Source organism: Bubalus kerabau, chromosome 9 (genome assembly GCF_029407905.1).
Source record: "Bubalus kerabau isolate K-KA32 ecotype Philippines breed swamp buffalo chromosome 9, PCC_UOA_SB_1v2, whole genome shotgun sequence".
Taxonomy (NCBI): Eukaryota; Metazoa; Chordata; class Mammalia; order Artiodactyla; family Bovidae; genus Bubalus; species Bubalus kerabau.
This window is the reverse complement of record NC_073632.1, coordinates 62,665,271-62,685,572: the sequence shown is the minus strand read 5'-3', so window position 1 is coordinate 62,685,572 and position 20,302 is coordinate 62,665,271. Positions and strand designations below refer to the sequence as shown.

The 20,302-nt window shown below is 37.3% G+C and overlaps 1 long non-coding RNA gene across 2 annotated transcripts in view; it reads left to right on the top strand.

Annotated features, from left to right (window-relative positions):
* The window catches only part of LOC129619937 (uncharacterized), a 68,993-nt gene that overhangs the window by 22,229 nt on the left and 26,462 nt on the right, over positions 1–20,302 (top strand). The window contains exon 3 of one of the 2 annotated variants that reach the window (XR_008698297.1): positions 8,483–8,617. The exons of the other annotated variant lie outside the window; for it this stretch is intronic. This is a non-coding gene — a long non-coding RNA (uncharacterized LOC129619937). The remainder of the gene's footprint in view (positions 1–8,482; positions 8,618–20,302) is intronic. 2 annotated transcript variants of the gene reach the window in all.

Genomic DNA, 20,302 nt, shown 5'->3' with positions numbered 1-20,302 from the left:
ATGAACATTGGGGTCCATGTATCTCTTTCAATTCTGGTTTCCTCTGTATTTATGCCCAGCAGACAGATTGCTGGGTGGTATGGCAGTTCTAGGCCAACTTTTTTAAGGAATCTCCACACTGTTCTCCATAGTGGCTGTACCAGTCTGCATTTCCAGCAACAGTGTAAAAGTGTTCCCTTTTCTCCACACCCTCTCCAGCATTTATTGTTTGAAGACTTTTTGATGATGGCCATTCTGACAGATGTGAGATGATACCTCATTGTAGTTTTGATTTGTATTTCTCTAGTAGTGAGTGGAGTTGAGCATCTTGTCATGTGTTTATTAGCCATTTGTATATCTACTTTGGAGAAATGTCTGTCTAGATCTTTAGCCACTTTTTGATTAGGTTGTTTGTTTTTCCTGGTACTGAGTGTCATGAACACTCTCTTGCTCTCTGCCACAAGGGGACACAATGAGAACACAGTTCAGTTTAGTACAGTCTCTCAGCAATGTCCAAATCTGCAAGCCTATGGACCACAGCACACCAGGCCTCCCTGTCCATCACCAAATCCCAGAGACTACTCAAACTCATCTCCATTGATTCGGTGATGTCAACCAAACATCTAATCCTCTATCATCCCCTTTTCCTCCTGCCTTCAATCTTTCCCAGATTCAGGGTCTTTTCAAATGAGTCAGCTCTTCGCTTCAGGTAGCCAAAGTACTGGAGTTTCAGCTTTAACATCAGTCCTTCCAAGAACACTCAGGACTGATCTCCTTTATTATGGACTGGTTGGATCTCCTTGCAGTCCAAGGGACTCTCAAGAGTCTTCTCCAACACCACAGTTCAAAAGCATCAATTCTTCGATACTTAGCTTTCTTTATAGTCCAACTCTCACAGCGATATATGACTACTGGAAAAACCATAGCTTTGACTAGACGGACCTTTGTTGGTAAAGTAATGTCTCTGCTTTTTAACATGCTCTCTAGGTTGGTCATAACTTTCCTTCTAAGGAGTAGGTGTCTTTTATTTTCCTGGCTGCAGTCACCATCTGCAGTGATTTTGGAGCCCCCCAAAAATTAAGTCTCTCACTGTTTCCATTGTATCCCCATCTATTTGCCATGAAGTGATGGGACTGTATGCCATGATCTTAGTTTTCTGAATATTAAGCTTTAACCAAAGTTTTTGACTCTCCTCTTTCACTTTCATCAAGAGGCTCTTTAGCTCTTTACTTTCTGCCATAAGGGTGGTGTCATCTGCATATCTGAGGTTATTGATATTTCTCCCGGCAATCTTGATTCCAGCTTGTGCTTCATCCAGTCCAGCGTTTCTCACGAGGTACTCTGCAAATATGTTAAATAAGCAGGGTGACAATGCTTATTTAACTTATAAGTTAAATAAGTTTTAACTTATTTTCCTATCTGGAACCAGTCTGTTGTTCCATGTCCAGTTCTAACTGTTGCTTCCTGACCTTCATACAGATTTCTCAAGAGGCAGGTCAGATGGTCTGGTATTCCCATCTCTTTCAGAATTTTCACAGTGTATTGTGATCCACACAGCCAATGGCTTTGGCATAGTCAATTAAGTAGAAATAGATGTTTTTCTGGAACTCTCTTGCTTTTTCGATGATCCAGCGGACGTTGGCAATTTGATCTCTGGTTCCTCTGCCTTTTCTAAACCCAGCTTGAAGATCTGGAAGTTCACATTTCACGTATTGCTGAAGCCTGGCTTGGAGAATTTTGAGCATCACTTTGCTAGTGTGTGAGATGAGTGCAATTGTGCGGTAGTTTGAGCATTCTTTGGCATTGCCTTTCTTTGGGATTGGAATGAAAACTGACCTTTTCCAGTCCTGTGGCCACTGGTGAGATTTCCAAATTTGCTGGTATATTGGCTGCAGTGTTTTCACAGCATCATCTTTTAAGATTTGAAATAGCTCAACTGGAATTCCATCACTTCCACTATCTCTGTTCGTAGTGATGCTTCCTAAGGCCCAACTTGACTTCACATTCCAGGATGTCTGGCTCTAGGTGAGAGATCACATCATCATGATTATCTGGGTCATGAAAATCTTTTTTGTACTGTTCTCTGTGTATTCTTGCCACCTCTTCTTAATATCTTCTGCTTCTGTTAGGTCCATACCATTTCTGTCCTTTATTGAGCCCATCTTTGCCTGAAATGTTCCCTTGGTATCTCTAATTTTCTTGAAGAGACTTCTAGTCTTTCCCATTCTGCTGTTTTCCTCTATTTCTTTGCTTTGATCGCTGAGGAAGGCTTTCTTATCTCTCCTTGCTATCGTTGGAACTCTGCATTCAAATGGGTATATCTTTCCTTTTGTCCTTTGCTTTTCACTTCTCTTCTTTTCACAGCTATTTGTAAGGCCTCCTCAGACAGCCATTTTGCTTTTTAGCATTTCCTTTTCTTGTGGATGGTCTTGATCCATGTCTCCTGTACAATGTCACGAGCCTCTGTCCATAGTTCATCAGGCACTGTCTATCAGATCTAGTCCCTTAAATCTATTTCTCACTTCCACTGTATAATCATAAGGGATTTGATTTAGATCATACCTGAATGGTCTATTGGTTTTCCCTACTTTCTTCAATTTAAGTCTGAATTTGGCAATAAGGAGTTCATGGTCTGAGCCACAGTCAGCTCCACGTCTTGTTTTTGCTAACTGTATAGAGCTTTTCCAACATTGGCTGCAAAGAATGTGATCTATCTGACTTCAGTGTTGGCCATCCAGTGATGTCCATGTGGAGTCCTCTCTTGTGTTGTTGCAAAAGGGTGTTTGCTCTGACCAGTGCGTTCTCATGTCATAACTTTATGTTTTTGCCCTGCTTCATTCTGTACTCCAAGGCTAAATTTGCCTCTTACTCCAATTTTGCCTGTGACTTCCTACTTTTGCATTCCAGTCCCTATAATGAATGGGACATCTTTTGGGGTGTTAGTTCTAGAAGGTCTTGTAGGTCTTCACAGAACCATTCAACTTCAGCTTCTTCAGTATTACTAGTTGGGACATAGAGAGAGAAACACAGCCAAACACAGCCAATGAGAAGACAGCCAATCACAAACACTGAAGACAGTTCTCATCAGGACCCAAATTAACTGACACCTTGATCTTGGATGTCACAACCTCCAAAGCTGTGGGAAATTACTTTTCTGTTGTTTAAGCCTCACAGTCTGTGACATTTTGTTATGGCAGCTGGAGGAGACTAAACAACTATGTTTTAGGATTCTTTTAAGTGTTATTAAGCATTTTGATACAATAGATAATGCTACATTGACTGTGCCAGGATAAGGATACATTGACCTTTGAGTTACTTTATATGATAAATTCTCAGGAATAGATGAAGTCAAAGGGTTTAGAGTATTCACAACTTTTAAAAATATTTTGTTAAACAATATTGTTTTCTCAATGGATTATATCATTATGAATAATAGATCAGTAGCACTAAAATATTGGAGAAGGCAATGGCACCCCACTCCAGTACTCTTGCCTGGAAAATCCCATGGATGGAGGAGCCTGGTAGGCTGCAGTCCATGGGGTCGCTAAGAGTCAGACATGACTGAGCAACTTCACTTTCACTTTCCACTTTCATGCATTGGAGAAAGAAAGGTCAACCCACTCCAGTGTTCTTGCCTGGAGAATCCCATGGATGGAGAAGCCTGGTAGGCTGCAGTCCATGGGGTCGCACAGAGTTGGACATGACTGAAGCGACTTAGCAGTAGCAGCAGCGGCACTAAAATATATCAATTGCACATTAAATTCAGAGCCTTTGTTATAACTATTTTAATATGATAATGAGATTAGTTATGATTGTACTTACTGCTTTAATTTTCAATTTACCACCTATATTCTTAATGTTCAGGTTCTCCTTAATTGCACAGATGCTAATTCTTTGGCTATAAGCAAAAGATCTCTGTTTTGATTCACAGAGCTAATCCTGTATGTATACACTTTGTTCAGTCATAGGACTTGTGTATAATTTGTTTGCAGACAAATATATACTCTTACAATACAAAAATAAATTCAAGGAAACAAGTTTACCCAATAACTTAAGTGCTATTATCACAGAATAAATAAATAAATAAAGCATGGAAGGTAAAGGCTGTTTTCAAGGCCCATATACACATGAAGAAAAGTACTCAGTTACAATATGAAAATCTTAAAAATCACATACACATATATTTGCATATGTATAAATTAACCATTAAACTAAAAATGTATAGAAAGCAATGACTTTAGTCTTATTTTAGAAGAAAAACTTGTACTAAACACCTTACATACAACCACACGATAACTGAAACTAAAAGCCTGTTGGTTACTTTTAATAGACGTTTGGTCTCTTTTCATTATTTAAGAGATGAGATGTTTTCTGAAAAGTGGCATTAAAGCTTTCAATTTGTAGTTTTCAGAAACAGGCCAGCATGAATCGCCAAGAGCCAATTACTACAAAGCAGTGGTATTCACATTTCTTTAATATTTCCCCTAACCTTATTTCTCCTGTGAGCAAAATAGCTGCCACAATTTGCACAGAATTGGCGGCCATGATCACACTGGCTGTCAAAGAGTCCCTGTGTTTCTCGCTAATTTCAAGCTCTATTGAACAGTGCTGCTATGGCAGGACCAGTGTGCAACATTAGTAGCAGTCCTGGCATGACTTGGGGATAATCTTATAGAAACTTGTGGATGTCGTTAATTAAGCACCCCCCTCCTTTCCCCTTTTGTTTAGCTTGCCTTTCTATAATAAACTAATTTTGCTACAGTACAATTCATTCTATAAGGTCAATGGCCAGCAGATAGTATAAAAAATAAGATAGACCGTTATTCCACAAATAGAAAAAATAAACTAACAGAAATCATACACCACTAAACTTGTCTCAGGGACAGCAAATGTATTTTTCCAAGCAATTTTCACAGTCTCCCTTAGAGGTCTCTCTTTCATGTACCCACTCTTCCACTAAGGAAATGCAATCTAAATGTAATCTTCTGCTGCTTCACCTGGAATCCTCTCTAGTTTGATGTAATCATCTGTTCTATGATCCCTACCTCCACTGGCAAAGTCTTTATGAGTTTACCAATGACCTCATAGGGATTCAGTTCAAATGAAAACATTTCAATCCTTTTTTTTCTTTTTTTTCATAAATGTGTATTTAACTGTTATTTCTGAATTAGCCTATTATCAGGGTTTTGATCATTTTCTTTTAACTGTGACTCTCCATTTCTAGAGTTTGTGTTTCTCTCTCTTCATCCACTTAGTAAATTAAGGTTTTCCTATGTTTTCTCCTTGTTGCTTTCTCTTCTTAGCCTTTATTTTATCTGCCTATTAATCACATTACCTCTTTATGGCTTTATCTACCACCTTGATGCTGATAACTAATACATGTGTACTCCTCCTATATTGTTCTCTTAGGAGTCTAAGCTGTATTTATACTTGCTATTTAACCTCTCACCTAAATACTAACAGAGTCTCAAATTCAATGTGTTTTAGAAATTTGTTTGGTAGTATACACTAAACCTAAACAAACATACATGCTCTTGCCCAGAATTCTACAACCTAGTCTGTATACTCCACAGAAATATATGCAAATGAACACCATAAGACATGTACAGGACTGTTTATAGTATCATTATTTATAAGAGCCATAGGTTTATTAAGTAAACTACATTATAAAATTTTTAAAGAGTGCGATATTGTACAGCATTGTGAACAAATAAAGTGTAAGAAGTCTGGCGGAGCCTGGTAGTTCTACTGTCCATGGTGTCGCAAAGAGTCGGACACAACTGAGCAACTTCACTTCACTTCACTTATAAGTAGCTGGGAGAAGTTACAAGTGGCTTTCTGAGGGACTGACAATGTTCAGTGTTCTCTGTATTGATCTGTATTCTGGTTATATGTATGACTTCTTGGTGAAAATTGATAAAGCTGCACAATTACAAAGTATGTCCTTCTTTTTAATTGAGTGATGTTTCATTTGTAAAGTGATAAAGCTATACATACATATATATCAATTTTTTCAGATACTTTTACATTATTGTTACAAAATATTGAGTATAATTCCTTGTGATATACAGTATGTCCTTATTTATTTTATATACAATACTGGGTATACATTAATCCTGAACTCTTCCCTCACTCATTTTCCCATTGGTAATGATGAGTTTGTTTTTTATATTTATGGATCTGTTTCAGCTTTGTATATAGGTTCACTTGTAACTCTTTTTTTTTAGATTCCATATTTAAGAGAGATTATATGATATTTGTCTATCTCTCTTGATTTACTTCATTTAGGATGATAATGTCTAGGCCCACCCATGTTGCTGCAAGTGGCATTATTTGATTCTTTTTTATAGCTGAGTATCATTTCATTGTGTATATATATACCACCGGAGAAGGCAATGGCACCCCACTCCAGTACTCTTGCCTGGAAAATCTCATGGACGGAGGAGACTGTTAGGCTGCAGTCCATGGGGTCGCTAAGAGTGGGACACGACTGAGCAACTTCCCTTTCACTTTTCACTTTCATGCATTGGAGAAGGAAATGGTAACCCACTCCAGTGTTCTTGCCTGGAGAATCCCAGGGATGGGGGAGCCTGGTGGGCTGCCATCTATGGGGTCACACAGAGTCGGACACGACTGAAGTGACTTAGCATAGCATATATACCACATCTTCCTTATCCCTTCATCTGTTGATAGATATTTAGCTTGCATCCATGCCTTCAGTCAGTTCAGTTCAGTTCAATTGCTCAGTTGTGTCTGATTCTTTGTGACCCCATGAATCGCAGCACACCAGGCCTCCCTGTCCAACACCAACTCCCGGACTTCACTCAAACTCATGTCCATCAAGTCAGTGATGCCATGCAGCCATCTCATCCTCTGTCGTCCCCTTCTCAATCTGCCCCCAATCCCTCCCAGCATCAGAGTCTTTTCCAATAAGCCAACTCTTCGCATGAGGTGGTCAAAGTCCTGGAGTTTCACCTTTAGCATAATTCCTTCCAAAGAACACCCCAGGGATGATCTCCTTTAGAATGGACTGGTTGGATCTCCTTGCACTCCAAGGGACTCTCAAGAGTCTTCTCCAACACCACAGTTCAAAAGCATCAATTCTTTGGCGTTCAGCTTTCTTCACAGTCCAACTCTCACATCCATATATGACCACTGGAAAAACCATAGCCTTGACTAGATGCACCTTTGTTGGCAAAGTAATGTCTCTGCTTTTCAATATGCTATCTAGGTTGGTCATAAGTTTTCTTCCAAGGAGTAAGCGTCTTTTAATTTCATGGCTGCAATCACCATCTGCAGTGATTTTGGAGCCCCAAAAAATAAAAGTCTGACACTGTTTCCACTGTTTCCCCATCTATTTCCCATGAAGTGATGGGACCAGATGCCATGATCTTCGTTTTCCGAATGTTGAGCTTTAAGCCAACTTTTTCACTCTCCTCTTTCACTTTCATCAAGAGGCTTTTTAGTTCCTCTTCACTTTCTCCCATAAGGGTGGTGTCATCTGCATATCTGAGGTTATTGATTTTTCCCCTGGCAATCTTGATTCCAGCTTGTGCTTCTTCCAGCCCAGCGTTTCTCATGATGTATTCTGCATATAAGCTAAATAAGCAGGGTGACAATATACAGCCTTGACGTACTCCTTTTCCTATTTGGAACCAGTCTGTTGTTCCATGTCCAGTTCTAACTGTTGCTCCCTGACCTGCATATAGGTTTCTCAAGGCTTCCATGCCTTGGCTATTATAAATAGTGCTACAGTGAACACTGGATTGCCTATATCTTTTCAAGTTATGATATTTTCTGTATATATTCCCAAGAGTGGGATTGCTGGCTCATATGCCCAAGAGTAGGATTGCTGGCTCATATGTTAGTACTCTTGTGCACACTTCTATGTATCATTTATCCTTCATAAATATTTAATAACATCACTTTACAAGTGATAAAATTCTCCCTCACACTATCACAAGAATAACTTTTAAAATATATCTAATCAAAACATAGGCCTACATAAAATCCTTCAAAGTTTTCTATGGACTTCAGAAAGTCCATAGCTGTGGTATAATAAAATGTCTGGTCTTTGTCCCTTGTTCCTGGGAAGCAACTTCTATACCCTTGAAACTTCCACCATCTGAGCATGAAATGAAAGATAGTTTATGGTCACGCGTCTGCCTGTATCTAGTCTCATCTTTAACCATGTTCTGGCCAAACAAAACTTCTTTTCTTATGTCTCTTCATTTTTAAAAACATTTCCTTAAGTTATTGTTTCAGATTCATTTTAATGTTTGTATTTAAAAACTCAAATATTACTTGATTCTTGAGGCAGTGAAACAATTTATCCTTTGTATTTCTATACTATTCTTTGTGTACTTCTTTTCTAGCACCTACTTAATAATTGCTATTCCTTTAATAATAATAAATTGATAAGAGCTGGGCAATGGAGGGGATCATCTTTGTGTAGTAAGGAGTATACATTAATAATAAATAAAATATTTTCCAATTTTTGCAGACTACATTATTTATGACTTATTTTACAACTGAAGAAAAGGAATGATAAGAAATTGTATAGGTGTCAGTTTAAGGTTTCCTGAAACTGAACTTCCATCTATAAATTAAGGTTTTTATCTACAGCCTGAAGTTTAAGGTGAGTAACACAAAATAGAGCAAAAGATGCTGTAAAATGTGCCCAAATGACAATGAACAAGGACCTAGAACATATTGTTATGGATATGTTTTGAAATATAACTGTACTGTATAAAAAATTGATAAACAGAAACCTCAGGTAAATTGAGTTGGGAGGCCAGAAAGAAGAGCACTTATACCCTGCAAAGTAGCAGAGCCCAACAAGAATATGAAAGGTTCTTCTTTCTGGGAAAAGACTCAGATAATGAAAAGCTGTGGACTCTAAAAAATATCTGTAAATGTTAGCTACTATAATTTTTAGTAATATGAGTGAAGTTATTAGCTTGAGTATAAAATTTAATGAAGCTTCTAAAATTTGCAACTCCAACTGAAATGGTTAGCTCCTGCTAATTACCAGTATTCATACAGTAGCCTCTAGTCCTCTTGATCGGCAGATTAAACTCTATCTTTTCTCAGTTACTGAATTTTTTGTTTACAGTTTTACATGTTTCTAGAACTTTGCCTCTGAATAAGGATAGCTGTAGTATAATGAAGAAAGTAGCTGGTCTTTGTCCCTGATTCCTGGGAGACAACTTCTATACCCCTGAAACTTCCTGAGTGATAGGAGTGTCTTTGTTATGTGGAACTCTATGGCTAGACCTGAGTTTTTGCTAATGAAGTGACTTATGATTGACTCCTAAATCTTCTTTGTTAATGAGATGACTTGTAATGAGAATACACTAACCCTGAAAGACCAATGCAATTAGATCAATGTGATTGGGGCTTCATCTTCTGGGGAAGGGGGGATCCTGGAGATTGAATTCAACCACATGGCCAAAGATTCAATAAAATATGACTGCATAATAAAATCCCAATAAAACCTCTGGTCACCGTAGGTCAGGTGAGCTTCCTGGTAGATGTGAAAATGACATGTTCTGAAGACATGGAAGTGTCTCCTTTGGGACCCTCCCAGAGCTTTCTTTTTGGGTTTCATCCTTTGAATGGCTGTTGTTTGCATTCTTTAAAAGTAAATGATCATCACAACTATAGTATTTTTCAGAGTTCTGTGAGTCATTCTAACAAATTGTTGAACCTGGGAAACTAGTGAGAAATCCTAAATTTGTAACCTGTTGGTAAGAGCATAGGTGACCTAGGAATCCTGGTGTCTGAAGTAAGGGCAGTCTCTTCAGAAACTGGACCATTAACCGTGAGATGCCACCTATTTCCAGGTAGTCAAGATCAGAATTACATTTCAGTGGCACACTAAAATGTGTGTCTGAAAGAAACTTTACATAAATTAAGGATATACTTTTTTTGACATGGTAAATACAATACCAGATGGCTCAGACTGTAAAGAATCCCACCTGCAATGTGGGAGACCAGGGTTTGATCCCTGGGTTGGGAAGATCCCCTGGAGGAGGGCATGGCAACCCACTCCAGTATTCTTGCCTGGAGAATCCCCATGCACAGAGGAGCCTGGCAGGCTACAGCCCATGGGGTCACACAGAGTTGGACACGACTGAGTGATTAAGCACAAATACAGTAGCACATACCTGGTCATTTATAGGAGGTATCTGCAACTGAGCCTAACATAGTTTCCATGAGCAATGTGAACTCAACATTGCTAGTTCTTTGAATATTTAAGGGAAGAAGCAAATATTTCCTTTATGTAAAATCTCATCTTTTAAAATGTTGTCATGTAATTTAAAAATAAGTGTTGGGCCAAAGAAATCAAAACTGTCTCATATAGTGCTTCTACAAAAATTGTATATCCTCAGTCTTACAACTTTGCAAACTGTGAAGTTTAGGGTGGTGGGGAAGGGTTGGAGGAAAGGAAGCAAGAAATAAGGGGTTTAAAAAAAGGCGGGGAAGGCAAGTTTGTTCACTTGAAAGGAAAATGTCTCACCCTTGAAAAGTTGATAAATTACTTAAAAAATATATCTCACAAATTTCAGTTAGTCTCAACATATAAAGAATCTGGAAGCCATCATACCTGTTATTACAGCAATAACAGCAAAAGGCTGAATAAACTGAAAATCAATTTCTGGATGCAGCTGAGGTCTTTGGGAAAACTATCACCTGAAAATCTTGACAGGTGAATACATAGTCACAGGTAAGATCTGCCCTCCTAGATTGAAGCAGCAAGAGCCATAAACTTAGAGGACAACTTAAATAATAATTTTGGTGAATTACTGGATACTGAGATCAAATTGCCAATATCCGCTGGATCATCAAAAAAGCAAGAGAGTTCCAGAAAAGCATCTATTTCTGCTTTATTGACTATGCCAAAGCCTTTGACTGTGTGGATCACAATAAACTGTGGAAAATTCTAAAAGAGATGGGAATACCAGACCACCTGACCTGCCTCTTGAGAAACCTGTATACAGGTCAGGAAGCAACAGTTAGAACTGGACATGGAACAGCAGACTGGTTCCAAATAGGAAAAGGAGTACATGAAGGATGCATATTGTCACCCTGCTTATTTAACTTACATGCAGAGTACATCATGAGAAACGCTGGGTTGGAGGAAGCACAAGCTGGAATCAAGATTGCCGGGAGAAATATCACTAACCTCAGATATGCAGATGACACCACCCTCATGGCAGAAAGTGAAGACAACTAAAAAACCTCTTGGTAAAAGTGAAAGAGGAGAGTGAAAAAGTTGGCTTAAAGCTCAACATTCAGAAAACGAAGATCATGGCATCTGGTCCCATCACTTGATGGGAAATAGACGGGGAAACAGTGGAAACAGTGTCAGACTTTATTTTTTGGGGCTCCAAAATCACTGCAGATGGTGATTGCAGCCATGAAATTAAAAGATGCTTATCCCTTGGAAGGAAAGTTATGACCAATCTAAACAGTATATTAAAAAGCAGAGACATTACTTTGCCAACAACAGTCCCCCAAATCTTGCTAATATAACAGAGTTCTAGTGTAATAAAAATTGATACAACAGAAAGAGTGAGAAGACTTATACTGTATTTAAGAAGAAGACAAACCAAGATTACTAGAAGAATGTGAAGCCTTTGTAACCTACAATTACAGAAAATAGACATAGCCCAATTCCCAACAAGATTAACATAAAACTTAGTACCCAATGCGATCTGTCTGTCTTTCAGTGAAATTTACAAAGCATGCCAAAAGGCAAGAGGAAACAGTCTGAAGAGAAAGAAAACATCAAATCCAGACTCATATATGATACTTATATTGGAATTAACAGATAGGGAAATTAAAATAACTATGACAAACATGTTAAGGGATTTCAAGCAAAAAAATAGACAACATGCAAGAACAGATGGTTAATGTAAGCAAAGAGATGTAAGCTCTAAGAAAGAATCAAAAGGAAATGCTAAACCAAAAACACTGTAATGAAAATAAAGAATTCCTTTGACGGACTCATCAGTAGACTGGCTATGCTTGAGGAAAGAATTACTGAACTTGTAGATATGCCAATAAAAACTTCCTAAACTGAAATGTAAAGAGAAATAAAATTATGAAGGAAACTGAGAAGAGCACCTAAGGACTGTGAGGCAATTTCAAATGCTGCATCATACACATAATTGTACCAATAAGAGAGGAAAGAATGAGGCAGAAGGAAGGTTTGAAGTTAAAATGTCTCATAAATCTTCAAATTAATGACAGAAATCTATGCAGGGGCCTCAGATAAAACTAAATAGGCTAAATGCTTAACAAAGTAACAAAAGTGACAACTAGATGTGTCATATTCAAACTTCAGAAAGCCAAAGACAAAGAGAAAGTCTTGAAAGAAACCAGACAGGGGAAAAACACTATACCTGTAGAGGAACAAAGAAAAATTAAGTTAGACATAGCAACAGAATATAAGAAGAGAGTGAAGTGAAATATTTAAGAAGCTAAAAGAAAACCACACCCTGAACTTTTATATTCTAGGAAACTATCCTTAAAAGTGAAGTAGAAGTCAAGACTCTCAGATGAACAAAATCTGAGGAATTAAATGACTGAGAACTGCTCAAAAGAACTATTAAAATAGAATATTCAAGGAGAACAAAAATAATATAGCTCAGAAGCTAGGATTTGATAAACAACATGAGAGATGAATAAGTAAATTAAAATAGTTTACTTATTGTATAATGATATAAATGTAACTTAAGTAATAATAACAATGTATTCATGTATTCAGTAACCATAATATCTATGTGAAATGAACAATAATATCTCAAAAGAGAGGAGGTAGGAATTGGGGATGCTTTATTATAATTTCAGGCTACAGGTACAATGGTAAAGTGTTATTTGAACATTAACTTGGATTAAATAAAATACATGTTGGAAACTGTTGTACAACCACTAAAAATTTTGAAAATTTTAACTGATATACTAGGAGAGGAGATAATCTGAATATGAAAATCTAAAAACTAGAAGAGACAGAGGAAAAAAAATATAACAGACAGAAAATTGTTACAAGCATAATAGATATTAATCCAAGTGTATAATCACTTAAAATATGAAAGATCTAAATACACTAATTCAAATACAGACATTGTCAGAATGGCTTACAAAAAAATGTCTGTATTGTATACAAAAATGCCATTTTAAATATAAAGATGCAGATTAAAAGTAAGGGGATATAAAAATATATATGCAAACACTTAAAAAAGCTGGAGAAGTTATATTAATTTCAGACAATGCAGACTTCAGAAGAAAAATAATTCAGACATAAAGAGGAACATTATAGAACTACAAAAAATCAATTGTCCAAGAAGATCTAAAATCTAAACATGTATGAAACATGTTAGGTGTGGCAAACACAAAACTACAAAAAGAAAGGTGCATGTCCACTGTTACAGTTATATATTTCAACATTACTCTTATGATTATTGATAGTTCAATGAGGCAGAACATCAGTGAAGATATGCTGTTGTTCAGTCACTCAGTCTTGTCTGTCTCTTTGCAAACCCATGGATTGCAGCACTCCAGGTTTCCCTGTCCTTCACTGTCTCCTGGAGTTTGTTCAAACTCATATTCATTGAGTTGATGATGCTATCCAACCATCTCAACCTCTGTCACCTGCTTCCCCTGCACCCAATCTTTCCAGCATCAGAGCCTTTTCTAATGAGTCAGTGATTTGCATCAGGTGGCCAAAGTATTGGAGCTTCAGCATCAGTCCTTCCAACGAATATTCAGGGTTGATTTCTTTTATGATGGACTGGTTTGATCTCTGCTATCCAAGGACTCTTGAGAGGCTTCTCCAGCATCAAAGTTCAAAAGTATCAATTCTTCAGCATTCAGCCTTCTTTAATGGTCCAACTCTCACATCTATACATGACTAATGGAAAAACCATTTGACTATATGGAACCTTGTCGGCAAAGTGATGTTTCTGCTTTTTAATAGCTGTCTAGGTTGGTCATTTGGAGAAGGAAATGGCAACCCACTCCAGTGTTCTTGCCTGGAGAATCCCAGGGATGGGGGAGCCTGGTGGGCTGCCGTCTATGGGGTCGCACAGAGTCGGACACGACTGAAGTGACTTAGCAGCAGCAGCAGGTTGGTCATAGCTTTTCTTACAAGGAGCAGGTGTCTTTTAATTTCATGGCTGCAGTCACCATCTGCAGTGATTTTGGAGCCTAAGGTAAGAAAGTCTGTCACTATTTTCATTATTTACCAATCCATTTGCCATGAAGTGATGGGATCAGATGGCATGATCTTTTTATAAATGTTGAGTTTTAAGCCAAATTTTTCACTCTCCTCTTTCACTTTCATCAAAAGGCTCTTTAGTTCTCATCTGCATATCTGAGGTTATTGAAATTTCTCCCAGCAATCTTGATTCCAGCTTGTGATTCATCCAGCCCAGAAGTTCACATAATGTATTCTGCATTTAAGTTAAGTAAGCAGGGTAACCATATACAGCCCTGATGTACTCCTTTCCCAATTTTGAACCAGTTCATTGTTCTATGTCTCATTCTATTACTTATTGACCTGCATACAAGTTTCTCAGGAGGCAAGTAGGGTGGTCTGGTATTTCCATTTCTCTAAGAATTTTCCACAGTATGTTGTGATCCACATAATCAAAGGCTTTATAATAGTCAATGAAGCAGAAGTAGATGTATATCTGGAATTCTCTTGCTTTTTCTAATATCTAACAAATATTGGTAATTTGGTCTGTTGTTCCTCTGCCTTTTCTAAATCCATTTTGTACATCTGAAAGTTCTCAGTTTAATTGTTGAAGTCTAGCTTGAAGAATTGTGAGCATTGCCTTGCTACTATGTGAAATGAGTGCAGTTGTGTGTTAGTTTAAACATTCTGTGGCATTGACTTTCTTTGGGATTGGAATGAAAACTGACCTTTTCTAGCTCTGTGGCCACTGCTGAGTGTTCCAAATTTGCATTAAGTGCATTAAGTGTATTAAGTGCAACACTTTAACAATATCATCTTTTAGTATTTGAACTAGCCTAGCTGTAATTCCATAACCTCCATTAGCTTTGTTCTTAGTCATTCTTCCTAAGGCCCAGTTGACTTCACCTTTTTATGTCTGGTTCTTGGTGTGTGACCACACCATCTTGGTTGTCCAGATCATTAAGACCTCTTTTGTATATTTCTTATATGTATTCTTGCCACCTCTTAATATCTTCTGCTAGATCCTTACCATTTCTGTCCTTTATTGTGCACATCTTTGCATGAAATGTTCCCTTGGTATCTCTAATTTTCTTGAAGAAATCTCTAGTCCTTCCCATTCTAATGTTTCCTCTATTTCTTTGCATTGTTCACCTAAGAAGGCTTTCTTATGTCTCCTTGCCATTCTTTAGAACTCTGCAGCCAGATGGGTATATTTTCCTTTTCTCCTTCACCTTTCACTTTTCTTCTTTTCTGAACTATTTGTAAGGCCTCCTCAGGCAACCATTTTGCCTGTTTGCATTTTTTTTTCCTTGGGGATGGTTTTTTATCACCACCTTCTGTACAATGTAACCAACCTCTGTCCATAGCTCTTCAGACACTCTGTCTACCAGATCTAATCCCTTGAATCTATTTGTCACTTGCATTGTATATTCATAAGGGATTTGATTTAGGTCATACCTGAATTGTCTGGTGGTTTTCCCTACTTTCTTCAATTTAAGTCTGAATTTCACAATAAGGGGTTCATGATTTGAGCCACAGTCAGCTCCTGGTCTTGTTTTTTTTTTTTTTTTTTTTTTTTTTGCTGACTGTAGAGCTTCTCCATATTTGGTTGCAAAGCATAGAATCAATCTGATTTTGGTATTGACCATCTGATGATGTCCATGTGTAGAGCTGTCTCTTATGTTGTTGGAAGAGAACATTTGGTATGACCATTGTATTCTCTTTGAAAACTGTTAGTCTTTGCCCTGCTTCATTTTGTTTTCCAAGGCCAAATTTGCCTGTTAATCCAGGTGTCTCTTGACTTCCTACTTTTGCATTCCAGTTCCCTATGAAGATATACTTAACATGAAAACTATGTTCTCTGTGTTTAATCACTCCTACATGTATGTATTTCCACAATGATTTGTCCATCTACATGAACATTACAAAGAAGTTTAAGTGATTGAAGTGAAATATATTCTAACTGGGCAAAAAACCTATGTTATTTTATTCTTGCTTTGATTACCAAAACAATATTTTTTAAAGGTAGTTAGAGTCTGAAGAAGCTGTCATAATGATAATGTTGAAGATTATGTATCAAAAACAAGAAAATGGCTGGAAACTCTAATCAGTGCTAGATATTCTTAGTGATACTTAGATTATATATGCATATTCTTAATGCCATTAAAACATCATTATTATTGAATTTTGTATGAGAAAAATAAATTGTTATTGTTAAATACCATAATTTTTAAACCATTTTTAATCCAATGGAGTGATTTCTAAAACAATTACTTTATTTTTTCCTGGAGCTTTAGAGAAATTTTTGTTTTATGACATTGCACTATACTTTTCAGGATTAGTAATACTAGCTACCATGTTTGATAATTTCTGTGGTTTAACACAATAGAAATTTAATTATCTTTTTTTTTTTTTTTACCATATCTGAGGACAGGTCAGAAAGTGGTCCTAGGCAGTCCTCCTCTAAATGTTAACCAGGGACCCAGATTATCTATTTAGTCATTTTTTTGCTAGATAGATACATGAATTGAGATAGAGAAGAAATGCAAAATTGTGAGAGATGACAAACAGAAGACATCACAGAATCACAAACAGACTTGTGCTCACATTACTTTGATTAAAAATTGATTATATGGTCTTCCCTAAGTGCTCAAATTTGATAGACTCATTGCATTATCTCTGCCACCTGAATATGTCAGAAAATTATTCTAATAAGTTACAGTCTACAAAAGAGCACAAGCAATGCAATGGAGAAGAGGATCAACAAATGGTGCAGGAATAATTGGGCTTCCACATGCAAAATATGAATAAATAAATCTAGGCATAAACCTTACATCCTTCACAAAAAAGTAATTCAAGATGGATAAATAAAACACAAAATATAAAATTATATAACTTCTTAAAGATAACACAGGAGCAAATCTAGATGATCTTGGATTTGGTGATTACCTTTTACATGGAAGGCCAAAAACACAATCCACAAAAAAAAAAAAAAAAAGAATTAATAAGCAGGGATTCATTAAAAAAAGAACTTTCTGTTCTGCATAAGACAGTATCGAGAGAATGAAAATGATAAGCCACAGACTTGGAGAAAATACTGCCAAAGATATCTTTGATAAACAGGAGTTATCCAAAATATACAAAGAACTATGAAAACTCAACAGGATCACAAATGACCCATTTTAAAAAATAAATAAAAGACCAAAGACTTTAATATAGTCTTCACCAAAGAAGGTATAGAAGACATTGAAAATAAGTCTACATAAAAATTGTCACGTTATATGTCATTAAGAAAATGCATATTAAAGCAGCAAAATACCACTATACACTTATTCAGTTCAGTTCACTTCAGTCGCTCAGTCGTGTCCGACTCTTTGTGACCCCATGAACCATAGCATGCCAGGCCTCCCTGTCCATCACCAACTCCCAGAGTCTACCCAAACCCATGTCCATTGAGTCAGTGATGCCATCTAGCCATCTCATCCTCTGTCGTCCCCTTCTTGTCCTGCCCTCAGTCTTTCCCAGAATCAGAGTCTTTTCAAATGAGTCAGCTCTTCGCATCAGGTGGCCAAAGTATTGGAATTTCAGCTTCAGCATCATCAGTCCTGCCAATGAACACCCAGGACTGATCTCCTTTAGGATGGACTGGTTGGATCTCCTTGCAGTCCAAGGGACTCTCAAGAGTCTTCTCCAACACCACAGTTCAAAAGCATCAATTCTTCAGTGCTCAGCTTTCCTTATCGTCCAACTCTCACATCCATACATGACCACTGGAAAAACCATAGCCTTGACTAGACGGACCTCTGTTGGCAAAGTAATGTCTCTGCTTTTTAATGTGCTGTCTAGGTTGGTCATAACTTTCCTTCCAAGGAGTAAGTGTCTTTCAATTTCATGACTGCAATCACCATCTGCAGTGATTTTGGAGCTCAGAAAACTAAAGTCTGCCACCATTTCCACTGTTTCCCCATCTATTTGCCATGAAGTGATGGGACAGAATGCCGTGATCTTAGTTTTCTGAATGTTGAACTTTAAGCCAACTTCTTCACTCTCCTCTTTCACTTTCATCAAGAGGCTCTTTAGTTCTTCTTCACTTTCTGCCATAAGGGTGGTGTCATCTGCATATCTGAGGTTAGTGATATTTCTCCTGTCAATCTTGATTCCAGCTTGTGCTTCCTCCAGCCCAGCATTTCTCATAATGTAACTGCATATAAGTTAAATAAGCTGGGTGACAATATACAGCCTTGACGTACACTTTTCCTATTTGGAACCAGTCTGTTATCCCATGTCCAGTTCTAACTGTTGCTTCCTGACCTGTATACAGGTTTCTCAAGAGGCAGGTCAGGTGGTCTGGTATTCCCATCTCTTTCAGAATTTTCCACAGTTTATTGTGATCCAAAGGCTTTGGCATAGTCAATAAAGCAGAAATAGATGTTTTTCTGGAACTCTCTTGCTTTTTTGATGATCCAGCGGATATTGGCAATTTGTTCTCTGGTTTCTCTGCCTTTTCTAAAACCAGCTTGAACATCTGGAAGTTCACAGTTCATGTATTGCTGAAGCCTGGCTTGGAGAATTTTGAGCATTACTTTACTAGCATGTGAGATGAGTACAACTGTGCACCCAAAATCCATAATATTGACAACATGAAATACTGACAAGGATGTAGGAGCAACATGAATTCTTACATGTTGTGGTATGAATGGAAATGATGGTGTCTTATAAAACTGAATATACTCTTAGAATAGAGTCCAGCAATTTCACTCCTTGGTGTTTACATAGAGGAACTAAAAATGTATATTAATATAAAAACATGTACATAGATATCTGTAGCAGGTTTGTTATTTAACAGGTTTAAAATATTTTATTATGGTAAAACATGCATGACATAATATTTACCATGTTAATTATTTTCACATTCAAGAGTTCATTGGCATGAATACATTCACACCAGTGTAATGAGCACTACCATCAATCACTAGAATTTTTTCTTCCAAACTGAAAATTTGTACCCATTTAATAACTCCCCATTCCTCCTCCCTCTTTTTCATGGAAATCACCCTTTTGCTTCTACATATATAGGTCTGAATTTGATTACTCTAGATTCTCCCCTGGTGGCTCAGCTGGTAAAGAATCCGCCTGCAATATGGGAGACCTGGGTTCAATCCCTGGGTTGGGAAAATCTCCTGGAGAAGGGAATGGCTACCCACTCCAGTATTCTGGCCTGGAGAATTCCATGGACTGTGCATAGTCCATGGGGTCACGAAGAGTCAGACATGACTGAGTGACTTTCACACTTCACATTTTTTAGATACTTCATGTAAATGGATTCATACAAAGTATGTCTTTTCTGACTGGTTTATTTTATTTGGCATGACGTCCTTAAGGTTCATCCATATTTTAGCATGTGTCAGAATTTCATTCCTTTTAAGGCTAAATAATATTCCATTGTATGTGTATACCACATATGTTGATTCATTCGTTTACTAATGGAAACTTGGGTTGAATCCATATTTAAGCTATCATGAATAGCTTGTAGCAGCTTTATTCATGATTGACAAAGCATTAAAGTATGCAAGATGCCATTCAGTAGTAAATTAATAATTAACTGTGTTATATCCAGTCAATAGAATATTCTCCAACACTGAAAAGAAATAAATTAATCAATTCATGAAAAGGCATGGATGAAACTTACATGCATATAACTAAATGAGCAACGTCAGTCTGAAAAGGCTACATGCTATACCATTCCAACTATATGACATTCTGGAAAAGACAAAACTGTGAAGATAGTAGAAAGATCAGTGGTTGCCAGAGACTAGGGGAAACGGATGAGTAGGCAAAGCCCAGGGAATTTTAAGCAGTGAGAACACTCTCTATGATTCTATAATGGTGATTACATGTCATTATACTTTGTCCAAGCCCAAAGAATGTATAACACTAAGAGTGAACCCTAATGTAAACCATAGACTGTGGGTGATATTAATGTGTCAGGGTAGGTTCATCAATTGTAGCAAATGGACTACTCAGGTGGGTGATGTTGACAATGAGGGGGGCTATGCAAATACGTGGGCATGGGCTATATAAGAAATCTCCATATCTTCTCGACTTTTCTGTGGACTTAAA